We start from the raw sequence: 15,487 nt of genomic DNA, 5'->3' as shown, positions 1-15,487 counted from the left end.
TCATAAGATGTAATTTGCAAAGTATCCACAGCTATTGATTATTTCCTTTGGAAGTAGCAAACGTTTTTTTCTATATCCAGTGTACTTTATTGGTTCAAGACGCTTTTTGCCTTTTACTTTAAGGCATCTTCGGTGGAATCTAGAATGATTCAGTTTTGTTTTGATATGTGATGCTTGCAGATTATAAAACAGTTCACATTTTTTTTTTTTTTTACGTGAATAACTGATTACTTACAGTGAATAGAGTTTTTGGCGGACATCTGCGTTTCCCCTCACCTGGTCACATGCTGGAGGTTGAACTAAAACTTAGTTTGTGGAACATAAGCACATTTTCATGTTTGCTCTTTTTTCTTCTGGCACTAGCTGTAGACATTTTACCGAAAACACTGAATTGAAGTCATAACTAGTGTCTTCACCTTATGTCCCTTCCTGTTTGGTTTGTTTATGTACATGTTGCCAATCTAAAGAATTATATGCTGAAAACTAACGTTTGTCTATTTCTGTTCTCCTTATATCTGTATGTGTGTGGGGCTAGCCAGTGATAGTTATAGAAATTTGAAAGTGAATGCAGTAGTTGTCAGACAGTGGTTGAAAGATTTGGTGTTCAGCTGATTTCAGTTTTGGTTTAAATGTTTTGTGGAGGAGTGCTTGGAAGAGTAAATTCACTGCTTACATTAATAGATAAACTAGTAGAATAGCATTTCAACAGATGATTATTATCAGAATACTATCACCCAACCCCTTTGTCCCCATTCGTTGACGCCTCATAATATGTCCTGTCAACTTACCCCTCTTGTAGTCAAAGTTGTGCCCTTAATTTCCTCTTCCTCCTCTATTTAATTCCATTCCTCTTCTTTAGTTACACGATCCTCATATCTAATCTTCAGCATTCTTATTGATCACCACGTTTTGAAAGTGTCCATTGTCTTCTTGACAGAACTGTTCATCATCCACATTTCACTTACATACAAGGCTGCACTCCACGCAAATACCTTTGTAAAATAGTACCCAACCATTAGAATTTATATTCGATGTGAACAAATTTTCTTTTTCAGGACGCTTTTCTTGCTATTCACTGACTTCATTTTATATCCTCTCTACTTCTGCCTTCTCAATTACTGCTTCCCTTTCAAGTCATTGAAAGTCTTGGAAATGCAGTTTGGTTTCGGTACAAGTTGTAGATAATCTTGTGGCCCTGTGTTTTATCGATGACATCTCCAGAGCTTCAAAGAATGTTTTAATGAAGATTGTCAAAATCTCTCTCTTAACATGCAAATGCTGTAAACACAGTTTCGCAGTTCTTCAGTGTGTCTACTTAGCTAAGTGATAGGATCAGTATTGCCTTGCGTGTTCAGACATCTCTCAGGAATCTGACATTATGCTTATGTTAGTTTGTACAACCCCTCCCCCTCTCCTCTCTACATATTCCTTCTACTTTCTAGCCTTCTCTTATTTGCTTAGTTCTGGCTTGCCAAATGAGTTCTTGACAGTTGCTTCTCCTTTGAGCAAAGTTTTCTTTGTTTTTTCTCATTTTCATTCCCTTATGTTTTCCAAGTGCAAAATCGCGTTGCAATTTTGGACTTTCTGTCAACGTCATGTTTAGACATTTCTATTTCCTATGGCCTACTTTATTTGCTGCATTTTTATATTTTTCCCTCGTGTCAAATTTAATATATCACGTTTTATCTAGCGATTTCTACTGTACCTTCTTCCCGTTCACATACTCTGCTGCACTGACCACTTCTTCTCTCAAAGATATCCATTGGTATTCTAGCGGATTCCTTCTTCTGTTTCAGTCAGTCGTTGCATTACGGTGACTTATTCAACTTCCATTTCCTTAATTTGCCACCGTTTACTGCCTCTTTAGTTGTAAACCGCAGCTCGTAACCAGTAAATTATTGTAGGTTTGCGTCTGCACCAGGAAATGTCTTAGAATTTAAAATCTGGTTTCAAAAACTTTGTTCCAAAAATGTGTTATTCTTTCATGATTCTTAAGCAAGGTACTGGCGATGATTACATTATGCTCTGTGCGAAATTCTATCTGGTGGCTTCCACTTTCATCCCTTCCCCCCAAGCCTTTGTGTTCTTACTGTTTTCCTGTACCTGCTACCGTATCACATTTTAAATTTTTGTCTCGCTTAACTATCTGAATAATATCTTTTGTCGTACATTGTTTCAATTTGTTAGGAGACAGTGAACAATCATGAACGGTAGTCATCAAATCTGTTTATGGTGAAATGAGAAAACATGTATAATGAAATGTGTGAAAGAGTACATTGTACAGGAAGTGAAATCATGGTATGTCTTCACACAACTTCGTCTTTCCTTCATGTAGGTGTAAGATATAGTTAATCAAACACACCGGGCGTTTCGGTGGGTCTCGCCCCGTACCTCAGTGGCTGTCCGTCATTGGCTACCGCTGGCGTCTGCCGCTTCCAGGTGGGAACGCCGATTCCGCGAGCCGCCGCGTCAAAGCGGAAAACGCTTGCCGCTGCCGTTGCCGCACGCCGCGCTGCCGCGCTCTAGTGGGAACCGGCCTTTAGGCTCCTCCCTGGGTCACGCGCCGCCGATCGCTTCCCGTGACCAGTTGTCCTCCGACCTGGAACTCTCGCCCGCTCCGGACCATATGTCGTCGTCTTCGCCCGTCGGTGCCCCGGCCCGATGAAGGTCGACCCTTCGACCCCTCCTGTCTCTCTACGGGTGCATACACCGCATGTTGGCGTGCACCCTGGAGCAGGTTTTCAGGCGTTTCCTAGCTCCCCGCGGTCCGAATGGCAGGGTGCGGGTGGCACAGCCTCGCCTGTTGTTAGGCACCCCACCTCGTCGCATACGTCAACATGCAGTCCTCCCCACGGAGGGCAGAGGCCTTATACCAAAACCATCCGCCGATTTGCGGGGGAGGAATGTGGTGTCACCGCCAGAAACCGAACTTGCTAGGTGGTAGCCTTTAAATCGGCCGCGGTCCGTTAGTATACGTAGGACCCGCGTGTCGCCACTATCAGTGATTGCAGACCGACCGCCGCCAGACGGCAGGTCTAGAGACTCCCTAGCACTCGCCCCAGTGGTACAGCCGACTTTGCTAGCGATGGTTCACTGACTACTTACGCTCTCATTTGCAGAGACGATAGTTTAGCATAGTCTTCAGCTACGTCATTTGTTACGACCTAGCAAGGCACCACATTCAGTAATTAGAATGAATTCTGAACAGACAATAATGTGAATCATTTACCGTCAAGAGCGACGCTCATCATTAATGGATTAAAGTTAAGTATCAAACTAATTACGTCCGCTTCCTGAATTCTAATTCCTTATCATGTTCCAGACCTCACGTCACTATAGTCCTTCCCTCACGCCAGCCTGCGTGAGCTAAAACCCGTGCATTTCGGCCTCCTCTAGTAACACGGTGTTGGCTCTTCCGCCAACACAACAGTAGGTGTCGCCACCGGCGCCAAACTTGTGTGAATGCTCTGAAATGCTAATCATTTGCATATCACAGTATCTTCTTCCTGTCAGTTGAATTTCGCGTCTGTAGCACTTCAACTTCTTGGTGAAGCAATTTTAATGGCCAATAGCGTATATGTATCAGCAGGCCCCTTACCTGCTAAGTATTTCCCTTTGAATTTGTTTAAAAAACAAATATATTTTTATAGCTCTGCTCTTGGTTAAGGTTTAGTGATATGTTGCTGGAATAATGACAGAGAGAGAGAGTGAGTGAGAGAGAGAGAGAGAGAGAGAGAGAGAGAGAATTTCATAAAACTGTGATTCATGTCAGGCAAGATACATTAAAATAATATTGTGGCAAAGTTGTTTAATCTTTTAATGCATTGATTTGTCCAAACGTTAGTAAAATCTTATTATTTTACGTCATAGTTAAGAGTTTCATTATATTCAATGGGATCCATGATTTACGATTTGTTGTAGTTCCATTACTTGCTTTCCTGACCACATTACCCACCAAAGTGTTCTCCTTCTTTTAGAGTGTAAAGCACATAGTGGCTTTTTTCATTTTAAATACACTCCTGGAAATTGAAATAAGAACACCGTGAATTCATTGTCCCAGGAAGGGGAAACCTTATTGACACATTCCTGGGGTCAGATACATCACATGATCACACTGACAGAACCACAGGCACATAGACACAGGCAACAGAGCATGCACAATGTCGGCACTAGTACAGTGTATATCCACCTTTCTCAGCAATGCAGGCTGCTATTCTCCCATGGAGACGATCGTAGAGATGCTGGATGTAGTCCTGTGGAACGGCTTGCCATGCCATTCCCACCTGGCGCCTCAGTTGGACCAGCGTTCGTGCTGGACGTGCAAACCGCGTGAGACGACGCTTCATCCAGTCCCAAACATGCTCAATGGGGGACAGATCCGGAGATCTTGCTGGCCAGGGTAGTTGACTTACACCTTCTAGAGCACGTTGCGTGGCACGGGATACATGCGGACGTGCATTGTCCTGTTGGAACAGCAAGTTCCCTTGCCTGTCTAGGAATGGTAGAACGATGGGTTCGATGACGGTTTGGATGTACCGTGCACTATTCAGTGTCCCCTCGACGATCACCAGTGGTGTACGGCCAGTGTAGGAGATCGCTCCCCACACCATGATGCCGGGTGTTGGGCCTGTGTGCCTCGGTCGTATGCAGTCCTGATTGTGGCGCTCACCTGCACGGCGCCAAACACGCATACGACCATCATTGGCACCAAGGCAGAAGCGACTCTCATCGCTGAAGACGACACGTCTCCATTCGTCCCTCCATTCACGCCTGTCGCGACACCACTGGAGGCGGGCTGCACGATGTTGGGGCGTGAGCAGAAGACGGCCTAACGGTGTGCGGGACCGTAGCCCAGCTTCATGGAGACGGTTGCGAATGGTCCTCGCCGATACCCCAGGACCAACAGTGTCCCTAATTTGCTGGGAAGTGGCGGTGCGGTCCCCTACGGCACTGCGTAGGATCCTACGGTCTTGGCGTGCATCCGTGCGTCGCTGCGGTCCGGTCCCAGGTCGACGGGCACGTGCACCTTCCGCCGACCACTGGCGACAACATCGATGTACTGTGGAGACCTCACGCCCCACGTGTTGAGCAATTCGGCGGTACGTCCACCCGGCCTCCCGCATGCCCACTATACGCCCTCGCTCAAAGTCCGTCAACTGCACATACGGTTCACGTCCACGCTGTCGCGGCATGCTACCAGTGTTAAAGACTGCGATGGAGCTCCGTATGCCACGGCAAACTGGCTGACACTGACGGCGGCGGTGCACAAATGCTGCGCAGCTAGCGCCATTCGACGGCCAACACCGCAGTTCCTGGTGTGTCCGCTGTGCCGTGCGTGTGATCATTGCTTGTACAGCCCTCTCGCAGTGTCCGGAGCAAGTATGGTGGGTCTGACACACCGGTGTCAATGTGTTCTTTTTTCCATTTCCAGGAGTGTATGTTGTATTTCTTTCGCTAAAGAATGTGGCTCTCTATGAATCATATTTACCTGTCTGAGGCAGCCCACCACATTTTGGGACGCCAGGTGTGGCGGTTATTTATAGGCTGCTGCATTGCACAAAGAAATTGTACCTACTTTAATGATTAGATTGTACATGTCATACAAGAAAATAATTGTTTCCATTGGAGGTCTGTATTGTTGTTTTCAATTTTTTAAACTCGCCATTTTAATTAGATTTACTTGATAAAATAAAATTTTGTAAAAGTTTGTACATATTTATTTTTCAGTGAGTGCGTCCCACTCCTTTCACTTCCGAATTAAATGTTCCATCTCAAGGTAATTTTTAGTTAGTTCAGATCTCAAGTACTATTCTTAGGAAAGGAATGTAAAAGGATTGTTTACATAATAACTACCAGCACACCCATAAGGGATGAGATATACAATATTGTAACCTAAATCCTATGTCATTATCATCTTGACTAACAGAAGGGGAAAATGAACATAGCATAAATTAAATCCCTAAGCCTTTGCATACTCTTACAGTAGCTGTGCATGGTTGTGGCTACCACCTTACTGGATGATACTGTTTAATTAAGTAATACCAGTCTTCTGATGATATACTGAGCTCTGTATAATTATTATGACACTTTTGATTAAATGATCTGTTGGTAATGGAATGGTTGTAATCTGTGTTCTATTTGACACATCTGGTAGAAAAGAAGAAAAAATCTCTGCTCATCCGTATATATATATGCAGTGAGGTTGGTCTGCTAGTTTTTGTGGAGTCTGACAGTATCCCCTGCCCTCACTCACTGGTGCTGGCCATATTATAAGAATCGTTCCATACATTGAGGACCTTCACTTGACTCGGGGTTGCAGTGGTGAATGACTATCTACAGCGCCTGAGTGATGGTGGTAGTGGTACTGGTGGCAGCACTGGGACAGCTCTGACCCTCCAGGGGCATTATATTCTTAAGGAAGTGTCTCATCACAGCAAACAGCAATGGAAGATGGTCATACTTGATAGGAGGGAGGGGGGAAGCAATAGCTGACCCCTGATTATGCTTCATGATGTTTATCGACCACCAAAGAGCACATGAACATGCTGTCCGACTCACACCCTAGTGAGTGGAGATGACTGATGGAGAGGGTGACAATGATGGGATTACTTCCCACCACTTAGACATCATCCAATTAACCTAGAGGAGAGGGCAGGAACTTGATGGTGACCATTTTGCATGATAGATCATGGTAATTATGATAATGCAAAAAGCTTCTGGGAACCATGCTATTAAAGTGGGTCACAAATTAGGCTTGCATAAGCATTACTTAAGCATACAAGTAGCTCCTGGGTAAGGGGGAACGCAGGAACTTCATAACAGTCCTAAACCAACTTTTAGGCCTTAAATAAATAACCAGTAGGATCATATGTGGACAGATTGCTTACATCAGGTTAATAGTGCAAGTGGAGTACCCAGAGAGGGGTGGGAAGGTGACAACTTGAAAAGAGTCCTAAATAAACATCTAGACCTTAAATAAATAACCAGTAAGAGTGCAAGTGGGCCGTTTATTTCAGTTAGGCTATGAGTGCGATGTTTGTTTATTTCAGAGTTGTAAATCATCCTGGACCATGATGATGGAGGCACAGACAGAGTGAAAAGTGGGGTACAAATGGTAAGGTGCACTTCTAATGAATCTCTACCACTAGCAGATCCTTATGCTGAGGCCAAAGTGAAGAAGATAAGAATATCCTGAGCTTCTTCCCTCCATATAGAGGATACGTTTTGAAGTTACGTGCTTCAGTATTCTCTGCAACATGTACGAGTTTGGTGTGTATGACTTCGCACTATTCAGTGACATGCATTTAAGTTACACTTTCTGAAATCGAATAATCCAATTGTTTTTGTGAACATTACTTAATTTTACATGGTTTTTCTTTAATGACAGAAATAAATACTACAAAAAAACTCGTTAGTGTGTCCTAAATGCCGGCCGGCGTGGCCGAGCGGTTCTAGGCGCTACAGTCTGGAACCGCGCGACCACTACAGTTGCAGGTTCGAATCCTGCCTCGGGCATGGATGTGTGTGATGTCCTTAGGTTAGTTAGGTTTAAGTAGTTCTAAGTTCTAGGGGACTGATGATCTGAGCTGTTAAGTCCCATAGTGCTCAGTGCCATTTTTTTTCTTCTAAATGCACAACAAACGTCTAGTTACGTTTCCCTCAGTAATGGAACGAACGCTCAGTTGCTTTGATAGTCCTCAGTCCTAAGAATGTTTCGATGCAGCTTGTCTGTTGTGCGTCATCCTCATCACCACCTCCATCCCTGGTTGTCAAGAAAAGTAAAAAACATAGCGTATCCCGGTGTTTTGCTTTCAAATAAATGGACGGTATTACTTACATTTTTAATGTGGTTGTAACTGGAACTTTCCTGGGGCTATTTAAAAGTCGCCACTCGTTTTCTGAAACATTAAAAATATTATATAACCCAAGTGTAGCCGCCTCCCCCCACAAACAATCATATTGTGTCCCTTGATTACAAGTTACACCTATTTGCAACGGTTTACGCTCGCATTTAACCCCAAAACCACATTTACAGTTCCTTGACGCCTCGGTATGTGTCCTATCAGTGATCCCTCGTTCAGTACAGTTGTAGCACGAGCTTATTTTCTCGCCGATTTTATATAGTACCTCCTCATCTTTTATCCGATCTACCCATCCAATCATCGGTTGCATATGTTTGTGGCCGATTGGTTGCTGGACACTCTCTCATCGGAAACAAGCTCGGACATCTTTGTCTCCGCAGTCAGAACCGCAATAAGCTTACCACAAGCTCCAGACTGTGGCCGTGACTTGTTTAGAAACACGGAGTGTCACTTGTTCGTGAGGGGCTGTTTAGAAGCGAGCGGCTGTTTTCCATTTGAAATCTTCTCCTCGACTGTCGTTCGGTACGAAAGCTCCCAGAAGCACACACCGCCACACCGCACAGTACCGTTCATCCGCGTTCCTGGCGCCGGTAGTGGCGGTCCCGCCAGCTGCTGCGGCGTCTGGCACTGGGCGAACTGCTGGTGCCAGTGATAAGGCTGCTGGCAACCTGCCGTGCTCGCCCCCCGTAACGACCCACTGGCGACAAATGTACTGCAAGGTATGTCGAGGGGATCGGAGGGATCGCTGGCTGCCCCCAGCACAGACATCCGCCGTGGTAAACCAAAGACTCGAGTTCTCCTGTCACTCCCTCACCAGTTGCTCAGGTGTAAAGCATTGAACTTCTGAGAAATTCAGCACAACAGTTAAACAACCTGCTAAGGGAAAGCAAGGAAATTAATGTTACGGGACATGGGTAAACAGAAAGGACAATACGTTGTTGAGAGTTTCAGAGGGAGCCGTAGACATGGTTAGACTGCAATATGGGATGAAGAAAGTGAATGAGTACATTTGGAGATGACATACTGAAGTCAGCAGAAGTTCAAGTAGGTAAAAAGACAAGGCTTAGTAGACATCCTTGGCTAACTCAGTGAATGCTCCAATTAATTGACAAATACAAAGCCGGCCGGGGTGGCCGAGCGGTTCTAGGCGCTACAGTCTGGAACCGCGCGACCGCTACGGTCGCAGGTTCGAATCCTGCCTCGGACATGGATGTGTGTGATGTCCTTAGGTTAGTTAGGTTTAAGTAGTTCTAAGTTCTAGGGGACTGATGACCTCAGAAGTTAAGTCCCATAGTGCTCAGAGCCATTTGAACCATTTTGAACAATTACAAACTGAAAATGCCAATAGCAAATGTTTATGAAGGCAAAAAGTTTGACAAGATGGAATTTAAGAGGTAGGACGTCTTTTCTGAAGGTTTTTTTAATTAGTGTGGTGCTGTGCGTAAGTGAAACGTGGACGATTAACAGTTGTTACGTGTAGAGATTAGAATGTTTTGTAGTGTGGTGCTACAAGAATGCTGCAAAATACATCGGTGGATCGGCCACATTATGGAGAGTTTCTAAATCGAATTGGCGAGGAAAGAAATTTCTGAGACAGCTTGACTAAAAATTTGACCGTGACAGTCTAGTGGGTAGAGCACTAAAAGTCTCAGGTTCAGTCCTGGGTCTGGGTGGAAATATTTCCTCAATAAAGTCCCTCCAGGACGGCCCCACGTCCACCTTGCCTGCTGTTAAAATGAGTGTGGGAGATCTTTAGAGAGGGTAAAAGGAGGCAGGGTCGAGGGACACGCCACCCATCCTCCCTTCTATTGCAATGGCGGATTAAAGGTCTGCACCATACCTGCAGTCGGACTGGTCACAGGCTTGAGCTGCAGACTTCACCATTGTCTTCACCTTGCCTAAAAACACTGACTGGTTCATAAGACATGCCCTGAGATATCAAGGTATTGTCGACTTGGTAATGACAGTCATATAGAATTAGATATTGTACATGAAGCCGAAGGCTTCAGCACAGTAAACAGGTTCAAGAGGACACACTTCGTGGAATTTATACAGAGATGAAGAGAGTATCGTAGCATAGTGTCATGTTCACCATACATCAAAGCGGACTTCGGATTGAAGACTGTAACAACAACAAAACATACACACCATAAGCTCTAAAGGGATGAATCAGAGCCGATACCACTGCCGAGTACAGATGTTCAAGTCATGCGACACTTGTTAATATTCATCAGGTAACTCTCTCAATTCATAAATTTTTGTGACAGTTATATGGATGAGCTGTCCACTAACCCACACTTCACACAGCGTGATTTAGTCTATGCACGAACATTTCTACACTCGATTGCCTTACCAGACACACAAAACAGATTAACGGCCACATGATCATGCTGTCTATACAGCAGCTCTGACATGTGATCACCAAGCAAACTGGTAATGTTGATTTCAAAGTGGGAAATTCAGACGCTCTTAAGGGAGTATTGGCGCTGCTGTCAGCGTACCGAGTTTCATCACTGTTTACATGTATCACCAGAACCGTACTGTGTTGATCCTGAGCCCCTGTCACGCTTAATCAAATTAAAGCTAATCGAAATCGACTGTCCAATGAAATTTGATACATGAATTATAAGAGTTAAACGCTTAGCAAAGTGATTAGCAAACAAGCTTAAATTTTTCGATACTTAATCTTGCGTCAGAGTATTATTCGCAGTAAATAAAAACTTAATACCTAATACGTAAGTAAGGACTATTATCAGTAAATTTACGACAGCGGATGAGCAGTACAGTTGACTATTCGATGATTCGACGTAGATGAACGGAGTCCAGCTGTCTAAAAGAAGAACGACTTATAACGCCCGAAATATTGTTGATCAAAGCCAGAAGGCTTATTTGTGGATTCTTTTTCTTTTAGGCTGCAAGTCGTATCATGTGGATCTTGTCAGAAACAGAAGTACTTGCTGGAGAGACACGTAAACTCCGTAGTATACATCGAAATAATCAGCAACCAGTTCAGGCACTTAGTGCCGTTCATCAGAAAGCTGTAGAGGAAAATACACCAGAAATAAGTAGAAGTTAGACATGCATATTAAAATTAAGGACAAAAGCTAACAATGTTTTAAAAGCATAAGGACGAAAAGATGCATACTTGTATCTATCGCATTATTTGCCGGTGTTAACAATTAGATGCATGCTGCCTAGTGATGTTTTTCTAAAAAAATACAACAGCATTAAATAATGCATTAATGAATCCATTAAGACAATAAGAGCTAGTAAATGTTTACATGTGGTATAGTGCCTGTACACAGATAAAATAAAGAAGCCGAACAAGTGCAGACATCATGCCAGAACAGGAATTAATCAGCTAATGACATGCGTATCTTGAAGACGGTCTCAGGGTGGGAGTGAAAGTACGACAAAATGATGAAGCAGACCCGCACACAACTATACTCGTCGTGTTGTTGTTGTTGTGGTCTTCAGTCCTGAGACTGGTATGATGCAGCTCTCCATGCTACTCTATTCTGTGCAAGCATCTTCATCTCCCAGTACCTACTGCAACCTGCATCCTTCTGAATTTGTTTAGTGTATTCATCTCTAGGTCTCCCTCTACGATTTTTACTCTCCACGCTGCCCTCCAATACTAAATTGGTAATCCCTTGATGCCTCAGAATATGCCCTACCAACCGATCCCTTCTTCTAGTCAAGTTGTGCCACAAATTTCTCTTCTCTCCAATTCTATTCAGTACGTCCTCATTAGTTATGTGATCTACCCATCTAATCTTCAGCATTCTTCTGTAGGACCACATTTCGAAAGCTTCTATTCCCTTCTTGTCTAAACTGTTTATCGTCCACGTTTCACTTCCATACATGACTACATTCCGTACAAATACTTTCAGAAACGACTTCCTGACACTTAAATCTATACTCTATGTTAACGAATTTCTCTTCCTCAGCAACGGTTTCCTTGCCATTGCCAGTCTACATTTTATATCCTCTCTACTTCGACCATCATCAGTTATTTTGCTCCCCAAACAGCAAAACTCATTTACTACTTTAAGCGTCTCATTTCATAATCTAACGATCTCAGCATCACCCAATGTAATTCGACTACATTCCATTATCCTCGTTTTGCTCCTGTTAATGTTCATGTTATATCCTCCTTTCAAGACACTTTCCATTCCGTTCATCTGCTGTTCCACGTCCTTTGCTATCTCTGACAGAATTACAATGTCATCGGCGAACCTCGAAGTTTTTATTTCTGCTTCGTGGATTTTGATACCTACTCCGAATTTTTCTTTTGTTTCCTTTACTGCTTGCTCAATATACAGATTGAATAACATCGGGGATAGGCTACAACCCTGTCCCACTCCCGTCCCAACAACTGCTTCCCTTTCACACTCGTCATAAGGTATAAACAAAAATATGAGTGCACATAAGCAGCATAATAAATTACATGAAAACGTAACGTAAAATAAAATAAGTTACTATCAACGGAAACTTTGGTCCAATGTGTTTTATAGAGTTGTTTGTGAATTAAAGTCATTTACTGAATTTAGTACTGTAGTTTTCAGTTGAGGTTTCATATTGTTTGTAGTGAAATATTTCAGTAAAACTTTCGTTCGCTGTGTTCAATTTAGTTGAGTGTTCCAGCGGTCGCTTGAATTTTTGATTTTAGATAAGAAATTTTGTGAAGCTTTTGTGGTATTGCTATTAGTTGTGGTTTAGTAGTATTAATACAAGTAGTGGATTTCTTAGAAGAGATCGAAATTCGATATCACAATTCTTAGTTCTTTAAATAATGGTAATGTAGTAATTGAACATAGGTAAGGGAGATGTTCATTTTTTTCAGTAACTGTTAACATTTTCCCATGAGTGAGAAGTGCAGGCTTTGTTCAAGTTTGTGAGTAGTCGGTTACAATCTGAGATTTGTTAAAAGCATGTTCACTGCGGAGAACACAGTGGCAAGGCCAGTAGGATTTGTAGCGAGATCCTTTCCATGAAATGTGGAATTTTTAGCAGAAATAAGTTGATAAAAGAGGAGGAGCGTAAGATCTGTGCCCTTCAGGTGCAGTTACAAAACGCAAAGGAGGTGCTAGATTGGTTGAGGAGGGTGAAGAGCGGTGGGGAATGGTAACTGGCAGTTGGTAAGAAGGCAGGTATGAGGAGGAGATATTCAGACAGTCTTACTTTGTGTATAACCAATAGATTTGACCCACGTCAGAGTTTCGTGGAGAGGAGCCTCTTGTACACTCCTGGAAATTGAAATAAGAACACCGTGAATTCCTTGTCCCAGGAAGGGGAAACCTTATTGACACATTCCTGGGGTCAGATACATCACATGATCACACTGACAGAACCACAGGCACATAGACACAGGCAACAGAGCATGCACAATGTCGGCACTAGTACAGTGTATATCCACCTTTCGCAGCAATGCAGGCTGCTATTCTCCCATGGAGACGATCGTAGAGATGCTGGATGTAGTCCTGTGGAACGGCTTGCCATGCCATTTCCACCTGGCGCCTCAGTTGGACCAGCGTTCGTGCTGGACGTGCAGACCGCGTGAGACGACGCTTCATCCAGTCCCAAACATGCTCAATGGGGGACAGATCCGGAAATCTTGCTGGCCAGGGTAGTTGACTTACACCTTCTAGAGCACGTTGGGTGGCACGGGATACATGCGGACGTGCATTGTTCTGTTGGAACAGCAAATTCCCTTGCCGGTCTAGGAATGGTAGAACGATGGGTTCGATGACGGTTTGGATGTACCGTGCACTATTCAGTGTCCCCTCGACGATCACCAGTGGTGTACGGCCAGTGTAGGAGATCGCTCCCCACACCATGATGCCGGGTGTTGGCCCTGTGTGCCTCGGTCATATGCAGTCCTGATTGTGGCGCTCACCTGCACGGCACCAAACACGCATACGACCATCATTGGCACCAAGGCAGAAGCGACTCTCATCGCTGAAGACGACACGTCTCCATTCGTCCCTCCATTCACGCCTGTCGCGACACCACTGGAGGCGGGCTGCACGATGTTGGGGCGTGAGCGGAAGACGGCCTAACGGTGTGCGGGACCGTAGCCCAGCTTCACGGAGACGGTTGCGAATGGTCCTCGCCGATACCCCAGGAGCAACAGTGTCCCTAATTTGCTGGGAAGTGGCGGTGCGGTCCCCTACGGCACTGCGTAGGATCCTACGGTCTTGGCGTGCATCCGTGCGTCGCTGCGGTCCGGTCCCAGGTCGACGGGCACGTGCACCTTCCGCCGACCACTGGCGACAACATCGATGTACTGTGGAGACCTCACGCCCCACGTGTTGAGCAATTCGGCGGTACGTCCACCCGGCCTCCCGCATGCCCACTATACGCCCTCGCTCAAAGTCCGTCAACTGCACATACGGTTCACGTCCACGATGTCGCGGCATTCTACCAGTGTTAAAGACTGCGATGGAGCTCCGTATGCCACGGCAAACTGGCTGACACTGACGGCGGCGGTGCACAAATGCTGCGCAGCTAGCGCCATTCGACGGCCAACACCGCGGTTCCTGGTGTGTCCGTCGTGCTGTGCGTGTGATCATTGCTTGTACAGCCCTCTCGCAGTGTCCGGAGCAAGTATGGAGGGTCTGACACACCGGTGTCAATGTGTTCTTTTTTCCATTTCCAGGAGTGTAGCTGTAGGTGTAGGAAACATGCAGCAATTCTTAGCAGTTCGGGAGCCTAAGTCAGTAGCAAATTGTAACAGAAAGAAGAAGGTTCTGCTACTAGGTAATTCGCATGGCAAACATGTGGGCCAACAGTTGCAGAAAGTGTTGGGGAGTGAGTACCAGGTCACCAGCATTGTGAAGCTTAGTGCAGGGTTGTCTCAGGTGACTGCTAACGAAGGGAAGTTGTCTAGGAATTTTGCAAAAGAGGATCAAGTAGTGAATGTGGATAGAGCTGTGAATTTTACAAAAAAAGAGGATCAAGTAGTGATTGTGGGTGGAGCTGGGAATAGTCTTGATTGGGATGGGAAGTATGATCTAAGTGGTGACAGGGTATAGATAGCTACTGAAACTGATGGCACTAATGTGCACTTCGAGAAATTGTTCCAGCGTCATGATTGGTCTCATCTGAATGCTGCTGTTAGGAGTGTTAGCATGGAGCTGGAGAAGGCACTGATGGCAGAGGGCATGGCTCACATTGCAGTGATGCCAGTTGAGTCTGTCAATATATCGAGTTCCACTAGGTATGGCATTCAGTTCATTAGCTATGGGAAGGGGAGGCTGGCAAAGATTTTAAGTGACTGCACCAATTTTAGACTGAAGTCATCTGATAGGATACCCGCTTAAAGAAAGTCCCTTTAACAAAGGAATCACTTTCAAAGGATCTCAGGTCTCCAGTTAGTGAAGGAACTAGCATATTTCATCAAAACATAACAGGTGTTATAGGTAAAGTGAGTGACTTGCTTATAGATGTTGATTCTGACATTATTGGTACATTGGAGCACCACTTACGTAACTTGATATTTCAGAGGCTTTCTTTACCAGGCTGTTTCTCAAGGGGTTCTTTGCTGAGTAGAGGAATTGACATGTACATAAAAAGTAGTATTCCATTTGAGTCCGTACACGTATCATGGCACTGCACTGAAC

The sequence above is a fragment of the Schistocerca piceifrons genome, chromosome X (assembly GCF_021461385.2).
Source record: "Schistocerca piceifrons isolate TAMUIC-IGC-003096 chromosome X, iqSchPice1.1, whole genome shotgun sequence".
NCBI lineage: Eukaryota > Metazoa > Arthropoda > Insecta > Orthoptera > Acrididae > Schistocerca > Schistocerca piceifrons.
Note: the sequence above shows the minus strand (reverse complement) of the source record.